This window comes from Bos indicus, chromosome 4 (assembly GCF_029378745.1).
Source record: "Bos indicus isolate NIAB-ARS_2022 breed Sahiwal x Tharparkar chromosome 4, NIAB-ARS_B.indTharparkar_mat_pri_1.0, whole genome shotgun sequence".
Taxonomy (NCBI): Eukaryota; Metazoa; Chordata; class Mammalia; order Artiodactyla; family Bovidae; genus Bos; species Bos indicus.
Window position 1 is genome coordinate 18,794,222 of NC_091763.1, and position 10,174 is coordinate 18,804,395.

General features: G+C 40.9%; 1 pseudogene; it reads left to right on the forward strand.

The window, feature by feature from the left end:
• The first annotated feature begins 761 nt into the window (after window positions 1-761).
• Window positions 762-1,377, forward strand: LOC109558067 (AP-1 complex subunit sigma-2 pseudogene; annotated as a pseudogene).
• Window positions 1,378-10,174: the final 8,797 nt, after the last annotated feature.

Genomic DNA, 10,174 nt, shown 5'->3' on the forward strand with positions numbered 1-10,174 from the left:
TGTAATGATCTCTACATTTCAGCTGTAAATATTTACCCAATATTCTTTAACTCAAATTCCTTAGAGAATGAAACTAATTGACCAAGAATGGATTATGACAGGGAACCTCTTGAGTCACGTGCCTATTCTTATCTAGTCAATCAGCACAGAAGTATTATGGTCACATATTTAACATACCAACTTATTCATTGTACCTTCAGTTGGTTAACGGCTATTCCTTCAGACATAGCAATGGGAGCGCCAAGCATTCTAATAGCTGACTTCTCCAACAGTACACACAGAAGGCAATGGCAGCCCACTCCAGTACTCTTGCCTGGAAAATCCCATGGACAGAGGAGCCTGGTAGGCTGAAATCCATGGGGTCGCTGAGGGTCGGACATGACTGAGCGACTTCACTTTCCCTTTTCACTTTCATGCATTGGAGAAGGAAATGGCAACCCACTCCAGTGTTCTTGCCCGGAGAATCCCAGGGACTGCGGAGCCTGGTAGGTTGCCGTCTATGGGGTCGCAGGAGTCGGACATGACTGAAGCGACTTAGTAGCAGCAGCAGCAGCAGCCAACAGTATAAAGGTCTTTCCTAAAGACTTAGAAACACAGTAATCTAAAAATACAAGAGACGTTAAGAACTCTGCATTTCCCCAAAATAATCTATAAAGTGACAGCAAGACAGCTTCTCTTCCTCAGCTCAGCGACAGGGGCTGCCCCTCAGTCGCCGCCGCCGCTGCGGCCAAGCCATGCCCCGCCCGTGACCCGCGGCTGCCATGCAGTTTATGTTGCTCTTTAGTCGTCAGGGAAAGCTTCCACTACGGAGGTGATGTGTCCCATTATCAGACAAAGAGAAGAAAAAGATCACAAGAGAACTTCTTCAAACCGTTTTAGCATGGAAACCTAAAATGTGCAGCTTTCTTGAGTGGCGAGATCTGAAGATTGTTTACAAAAATATGCCAGTCTGTATTTTTGCTGTGCTATTGAGGATCAGGATAATGAACTAATTACCCTGGAAATAGTTCATCATTATGTGGAATTACTTGACAAGTATTTTGGCAGTGTGTGCGAATCTGATACCATTTTTAATTTTGAGAAGGCTTATTTTGTTTTGGATGAGTTTCTTTTGGGAGGAGAAGTTCAGGAAATACCCAAGAATGTCCTTAAAGCAACTGAGCAGGCTGATCTGCTGCAGGAGGAAGCTGAAACCCTACATAGTGTTCTTGAAGAAATTGGACTGACATAACTCCCCTCCCCTGTTGATGACTTCCTGTGGCATTTCACACACTGTAGATGGTCACTGCCTTCATGCCCGTGTTAGCTAATGGTGTAAGATGATGTCTTGTCAGTATTGCTGTTCTGCAAAGCTGCTTCATTCAGGCTTACACAATTTTTATTAACTAAATTAACTAAAGGGAACTTTGGTTCATCAAGTGATAACAAGGGACTTAAGTATCTGGCTATTTTGAAGTTTATAGGGCTGTTTCTCTTGAATAGGTTATTATCATTACCTCGATTATGTATATCTATGAGTATGACACAATCAGGCAATATACATTTATTATTCTCTTTGGCAAAAAAATCTTGTGAAACCTGGTTTTATGAAATCAAAGATCACTGCATTTCAGTATATATGCAAATAAAGGGAATTGACGTAGTCACATATTAAGTGAATGAAAATTTCACTCTATGTTGAAACTTATATTATACCAAAGACACTTATTAGAAAGTAAACACCTAAAAACGAAGGGAATACACAAAAGACTAATGGAATGATGCTGTTTTACACTAAAAATATTTCATAGGCATTCCTGGGACAAGGAACAGAGATCAGCTGTTTCATAATAGTAAACATGCTATTTTTAAGGCCAAGCAACATTTGACTATGCCAAAGCCTTTGACTGTGTGGATCATAATAAACTGTGGAAAATTCTGAAAGAGATAGGAATACCAGACCACCTGATCTGCCTCTTGAGAAATTTGTATGCAGGTCAGGAAGCAACAGTTAAAACTGGACATGGAACAACAGACTGGTTCCAAATAGGAAAAGGAATTCGTCAAGGCTGTATATTGTCACCCTGCTTATTTAACTTATATGCAGAGTACATCATGAGAAACGCTGGACTGGAAGAAGCACAAGCTGGAATCAAGATTGCTGGGAGAAATATCAATAACCTCATATATGCAGATGACACCACCCTTATGGCAGAAAGTGAAGAGGAACTCAAAAGCCTCTTGATGAAAGTGAAAGTGGAGAGTGAAAAAGTTGGCTTAAAGCTCAACATTCAGAAAACGAAGATCATGGCATCCGGTCCCACCACTTCATGGGAAATAGATGGGGAAACAGTGGAAACAGTGTCAGACTTTATTTTTCTGGGCTCCAAAATCACTGCAGATGGTGACTGCAGCCATGAAATTGAAAGACGCTTACTCCTTGGAAGGAAAGTTATGACCAACCTAGATAGCATATGCAAAAGCAGAGACATTACTTTGCCAACAAAGGTCTGTCTAGTCAAGGCTATGGTTTTTCCAGTGGTCATGTATGGACGTGAGAGTTGGACTGTGAAGAAGGCTGAGCACCGAAGAATTGATGCTTTTGAACTGTGGTGCTGGAAAAGACTCTTGAGAGTCCCTTGGACTGCAAGGAGATCCAATCAGTCCATTCTGAAGGAGACCAGCCCTGGGATTTCTTTGGAGGGAATGATGCTAAAGCTGAAACTCTAGTACTTTGGCCACCTCATGCAAAGAGCTGACTCATTGGAAAAGACTCTGATGCTGGGAGGGATTGGGGGCAGGAGGAGAAGGGGAGGACAGAGGATGAGATGGCTGGATGGCATCAGTGACTCGATGGACATGAGTCTGAGTGAACTCCTGGAGTTAGTGATGGACAGAGAGGCCTGGCGTGCTGGGATTCATGGGGTCCCAAAGAGTCAGACACGACTGAGTGACTGAACTGAACTGATATGCCAAAAATTTTACTAGAAAATAGACAAAGCCCCAACTTGTTATCTCTCTAGGCAGGATGAAGGTAGGGATGGTGTGGTATTAGGTATTGTACATTCAAGTCCTACTAGCTTTATGATTTCAATGAAAGTTGGCTGAGTAAATTTTAAATGAATGAAGAAGTAGTTTTTAATCCTGGCTATGAATCAGTATCTCTCATGCTGCTGCTGCTGCTGCTAAGTTGCTTCAGTCCTGTCCGACTCTGTGCGACCCCATAGACTGCAGCCCACCAGGCTCCCCCATCCCTGGGATTCTCCAGGCAAAAACACTGGAGTGGGTTGCCATTTCCTTCTCCAATGCATGAAAGTAAAAAGTGAAAATGAAGTCGTTCAATCGTGTCCGACTCTCAGTGACCCCATGGACTGCAGCCTACCAGGTTCCTCTGTCCATGGGATTTTCCAGGCAAGAGTACTGGAGTGGGGCGCCATTGCCTTCTCCGGTATCTCTCATAGGTATGTTTAAAAATGAACAACAAAACAAAACGCTTATAAGCTTAGGCACACTCCAAAGTTACTAACCATAATTTCTGGGTTAATGACTGCCATATTTTTAATATTTAGCAAAATCTATTCACTCCCAGGAGCAGCACCTTCCAGTCTCTGACACCATCCCAGCTCTGCATCTGCAGCCACTCTTCCTCTCAAGCCTCCCTCAATAGGGATTCTTGGGTTATATTGGCTCACGTGCATAATAGAGGACCATCTTCCCATCTCAAGGTCCTTAACCACACCTGTGAAGTCCCCTTTCCATATGAGATAACACAGTCACAGGCTGGGGTTAGGGTGTAAATATCTCTGGGGCCCCAACTCAGCTCACTATAGTTCCTTTGATCAGATCAGAGATGTCCCCTTCTTATCTTTGGCCACTAAGACTTTTATTCAAAATGAGCTTTGAATCTTAAAAAATACTTTTACTGCATCTATTGAAATGATCATTTAATTTTCTCCCTCATTTTATAAACAGGGTATAGTATACTGCTTGATTTATGAATGTTAAACCAACTGCATTTCTGGCTCTGTTTGCCTAGAATGATCACCATTCTGGGCTTGGGGCTCATCCTCATATTAACCATTAATTACTTTCATTTGGGCTTCCCTGGTGGCTCAGCAGTAAAGAATCTGCCTGTCAATGCAGGAGACTCAGGTTTGATCCCTGGGTTGGGAAGAGTCCCTGGAGAAGGAAATGGCAAACCACTTTAGTATTCTTGCCTGGGAAGTCCAATGGAGAGAAGAGCCTGATGGGCTATAGTCCATGGGTTAACAAAGAGTCAGACATGACTGAGTGACTAAACAAAACCAAACAACAACAATAGGCAGTTCTAATATCTAGTCAAGATTGAGAATCAATCATTTAAAAATATGCCGTTTATTAGTGGCATGCTGCTGCTGCTAAGACACTTCAGTCGTGTCTGACTCTGTGCAACGACATAGATGGCAGCCCACCAAGCTTCCCCGTCCCTGGGATTCTCCAGGCAAGAACACTGGAGTGGGTTGACATTTCCTTCTCCAATGCATGAAAGTGAAAAGTGAAAGTGAAGTTGCTCAGTCGTGTCCAACTCTTAGCGACCCCATGGACTGCAGCCTACCAGGCTCCTCCGTCCATGGGATTTGCCAGGCAAGAGTATTGGAGTGGGTTCAGTTCAGTTCAGTTCAGTCACTCAGTCGTGTCAGACTCTTTTCGACCCCATGAATCACAGCACACCAGGCCTCCCTGTCCATCACCAACTCCTGGAGTTCACTCAGACTCATGTCCATCGAGTCAGTGATGCCATCCAGCCATCTCATCCTCTGTCATCCCCTTCTCCTCCTGCCCCCTATCCCTCCCAGCATCAGAGTCTTTTCCAATGAGTCAACTCTTTGCATGAGGTGGCCAAAGTACTGGAGTTTCAGCTTCAGCATCATTCCCTCCAAAGAACACTCAGGGCTGGTCTCCTTCAGAATGGACTAATTGGATCTCCTTGCAATCCAAGGGACTCTCAAGAGTCTTTTCCAGCACCACAGTTCAAAAGCATCAATTCTTCGGTGCTCAGCCTTCTTCACAGTCCAACTCTCACATCCATACATGACCACTGGAAAAACCATAGCCTTGACTAGACAGACCTTTGTTGGCAAAGTAATGTCTCTGCTTTTCAATACACTATCTAGGTTGGTCATAAATTTTCTTCTAAGGAGTAAGAGTCTTTTAATTTCATGGCTGCAATCACCATCTGCAGTGATTTTGGAGCCCAGAAAAATAAAGTCTGACACTGTTTCCACTCTTTCCCCATCTATTTCCCATGAAGTGATGGGACCAGATGCCATGATCTTTGTTTTCTGAAGAGCTTTAAGCCAACTTTTTCACTCTCCACTTTCACTTTCATCAAGAGGCTTTTGAGTTCCTCTTCACTTTCTGCCATAAGGGTGGTGTCATCTGCATATCTGAGGTTATTGATATTTCTCCCGGCAATCTTGATTCCAGCTTGTGCTTCTTCCAGCCCAGCGTTTTTCATGATGTACTCTGCATATAAGTTAAATAAGCAGTGTGACAATATACAGCCTTAACGTACTCCTTTTCCTATTTGGAATCAGTGGGTTAGACAGCATTACAACTCAGGATACTTGACATCCAATCTAATAAATTGTCTGCTACACTAAAGTCAAATAGGGACAATATTGAGGCTAAAATATATGTACAGAGAATGGCAGAGACATATCCAAGGACCCATGGCAAGGGATTGAAACTGAATACAACCTTAGGGAATTAAAGGAAGGGCAGACCATCTAGGAAGACTCACTAGCACAATGTTAGGGAACAGGATGTTCAACCAAATGAAACATACAGCCAGGGAACCAAAGCAGAAAAAGGTTGAATTGAGAAGCATGTTTGGCCCTAGGAAAAGGTAACAAAAAAACCTAGTTGTTGGCGGAAAAAACACATCATTACCGACTTTATTGACACTGTAGAGTATATTTGTTCTATGTACTTTATATGGAGTGTCTCGTTTAATTCTCAGAGCGTTACTATGACGTAGGAGTCATTATCATCTCCATTTTGGAGAGCAGAAAAATATAGCTGGGAAGGTTAAGAAAGTCCATAAGATTATCAACCTAGTAAATACAGAGCTATAACTCTATCCAAAGTAGCCTGAAATTAGGGCATGAAGCCAAAAAACCACCGTAGATAAGCCCATGCATCTCGTGGCCTTGAAGTATTGCTCAAGTCTTTCTTGCATTAACCAGGAGTCATGGACTGAACCTGGAGGTGAACTTTAAGGAGCCTTAGTTACAAAGTTTGGAAGATGAAAAGAAAAGAAATTCAACTGCGTGATTAAACAAGAATTATTAAATTCCATATTTGTTAAAACTTGAAACTAAAAAGAGGCTGTTGACAGAACATCTGGCCTCCTGGAAAGAGTTGCATTGTTTGAGGGTCTGGATTACCTTCAGAGCTCAAGGGAGATTCAACACAGTCCTCAATTCTAATACTTACTAACTTTGTGTTTTCTTTCTTCAACTCTGGTTCAAGATATTTTAACTATTCTAAACACATTACTAAAATAATCCCTTCTAAAATAAAGGGGTAAATAAGCTTACATATAAAGCTAGTTATTTTCTTATCTGTCTAGATTATTCTCATGAATATTTATCACTAGTTTTAGAGCAATCTGATTCCTCTTTTATGGCAGTTGTGCATACCAAATTCTGTTTTCACGGAAGAATAAAATTTATAGCATCCTGATTCCTAATCAAAGTTACTAATTTCCAAAAGGAAATATACTCCCTTTGAAATAAACTCCTTAATTGACAGGAATTATTTTCTTTTTTTTTCTTAATGACAACAGTACACATACTGAATATATACTTGTATTCCCACTCATATGGGCTTCCCTGGTGGCTCAGATGGTAAAGAATCTGCCTGCAATGCAGGATGCCTGGGTTCAATCCCTGGGTCAGGAAGATTTCCTGGAGAAGGAAATGGCAAGCGACTCCAGGATTCTTGCCTGGAGAATTCCACAGACAGAGGAGCCTGGTGGCTAAAGTCCATGGGGTCGCAAACAGTCGGACATGAATGAACAACTTTCACTTCACTGCCGCCCATACAGTTCAGTTGATCCAGATTGAATAGTATAAATTTTATGTACAAGTTTTATACATTTTATGATGGCTTAATCTCATTAGCCAAAGTTCATTCCTTATTTTGATTCTCTCTCCTCTTTCTCTGTCTAAATGTGATCTCAAATCCCTAGAGCAATATATTGCATTGGGAGATACAAAAAATTCTGGTAGCAAAAATATAGGAATTTGATATGATAATAAAGTGCTTTAGGGAAGCATAATGTATTAAAATCCGCTGTAGCCTCACTGTCTATTCATGAGGAAGGGGCAATCATTTTACAAGTTTTTGAATGATATATGAAGCATTACTTTTTTATAATAAGAATCTACTGGATGTTTTTAAATAAAAAATCTTCAAGGACTGTAACCAAATTTTCACTGAGAAATATAAGATGGGGATGTATATATATATATATATATACACACACATACATATATATATTAGTAATCTAATGTGAAGTAACAAACTACCTCAAAGTTAAAGGATTAAAACAGCACACTCATTACATCAAAGTTTCCCTGGATCAGGGGTACAAGAATAGGTTAGTGGGTCCTCAGCTAAGGATCTCACACGGCTACAATCAAGGTATCCTCTGGGTTCTGTTCTTATCTGGAGTCCTGACTCCAAAAGTATAAGCTTTCAAGACGACCAGGTGGGTTGTAGAATATATTTTCTTGACGGCTAAGAGCCTAGGCTTCTTGCTAGCCAGCACCTACACATCACTGTCCATTCCTTGCCCTGTGGTCCTCCCAACATGATTGCTTACTACTTCTAGGATAGCAGGAGTGCATGGAGCCAGTTGGCTAGCAAAATAGAGTCTTATATAGTGTACAATAATCACGGAAGTGAAATACAAACACTTCTGTCATTGGTCAAACTCAAATCCCAGGTTTCACCCACACTCAAAGGAAGGATTTTACACAAAGGCATGAATGTCAGGTGGATGACCACCCTAGAGTCTATCTGCCACAGAATGGTAGAAGCCAGGGTGAGCATAGCTTGAAAACCTCTCAAATGCTACAGATATATTGCTCTCCTTCAGAGAATCACTGCCCTATATCTGCCATTATTTCCTCTTAAAGTGAATTTGTGGGTCATTTATGTCAAATTCTCTTCTAAATACAAATTTGGAATCTACTCTAGTCCCACTTAATGAAAATGTCTTAGACAGGTCCTTAGAATTGAATTCAGTATGATGTTTGCTGCTGCTGCTGCTGCTGCATCGATTCAGTCGTGTCCGACTCTGTGCAACCCCATAGACGACAGCCCACCAGGCTCCCCCGTCCCTGGGATTCTCCAGGCAAGAACACTGGAGTGGGTTGCCATTTCCTTTTCCAATGCATGAAAGTGAAACGTGAAAGTGAAGTCGCTCAGTCGTGTCCGACTCCTAGCGACCCCATGGACTGCAGCCTTCCAGTCTCCTCTGTCCATGGGATTTTCCAGGCAAGAGTACTGGAGTGGGGTGCCATTGCCTTCTCTCAGTATGATGTTTAGAATAGCTTAAACGTGAGAGCACTTACTAACATCGTCTTATTGAAAGGATTAAAATTTCTGACTATATGTAATATATTTTCCCAGAATTTTAAATAAAGTTTAATCCCAAAAACTTCCCTAAATTTTGGATTTTCCCTGTGTGTGTGTGTGTGTGTGTGCGTGTTAGTCACTCAGTCGTCTCCAGCTCTTTGTGTCTCTCTGGACTATAGCCCGCCAGGCTTTTCTGTCCATGGAACTTTCCAGGCAAGGATACAGGAGTGGGTTGCCATTTCTTTCTCCAGGGGATCTTCCTGAATCAGGGATTGAACCCAGGTCTCCTGCATTGCAGGCAGACTGAGCTGCAATTGCTTTACCCACTGAGCTACTAGGGAGGCCCTAAACCTGTTCATAAGGCAGGGTCCATAGGCAACCTAGGGATTGAACCCAGGTCTCTCACATTGCAAGCAGATTCTTTACCCACTGAGCCACCAGAGAAACCCAAGAATACTGCAGTGGGTAGCCTGTCTTTTTCCAGGGGATCTTCCCAACCCAGGAATCGAACTGCGGTTTCCTGCATTGCTGGCAGAAAGTCCAAACCTGGGATTTGGATTTTCCCTAGAATTATATAATAGCAGTAATATAATAAAATGAGTTTTCAAAAAGTGTTAGCAAACTAAGGCTCTTTCCAGCATCTTAAACTTTACAAATTTGGGAGTCCCCTTCTTTAGTCATTAAATTTTATTGTAATAAAACTACAGATTACAATCATAATTGGGATGCTTAAAATAACAGCTTTAGAATATTAGAGGATCATTTTTAACCTATAAAGAACATTTCAAAGAATAAGGTGAGGAAAAAGAAATTTAAGAATTTCACTAGGTAGTATCCTTTCAAAAAGAAAAACCAGCACCAGGGGGAATCAAAGTTTTTTTTTGTTTTGTATCAAAAGAGGCCAAACAAAATGTCTTCCCTTATATTAAAACATGGGATAATATGTAACACTAGTTTCATAATTCTGTTAACCACTGACCTTTTTTCTTCTAACACCAACCTTACAAATACCTTAAAGAATACTTTTCCCCTTAAAGGTGAATCCAATTGATTATTACTATTTCAAAGTAACTTCTTCAAGCAATCTCGTAGGTTCACAACTTAAAAGAAGTGTATGATCTTTGACTATTTTCCTGATTTGAGTACCATTTTCACTATATAACTTTATTCACCCTTCAGAATTTTTTCTCATCTTAAGATAACTAAGGAGAAAAAAATCTCAATAGATATTCTTCCCAGAAATTTATCATTTCCTACTTTTTCATCAGATTCATCTGATCTTTCTAAGGGTGATCTTTTAAAATCTCTTATATTTCCTTTCTAGTTCCCAGAATACTCTACTGGTTGACTAAAGATAAAAACCTAAGCATCTCTGAAGTAATATTTTTAAATTAAACTTTCTCTGATTTGAGTATAGAAACAGATTTTGAGGGTGTTGATTTCATTACAGAGAATTCCATTGTGTTGAAAACAGGAATAATATTATATATTCCAAAGAGTCGGACATGACTGAGCGACTGATCTGATCTGATCTGATCTGATAGATTTGTAGACCAGGAAGTGGGCA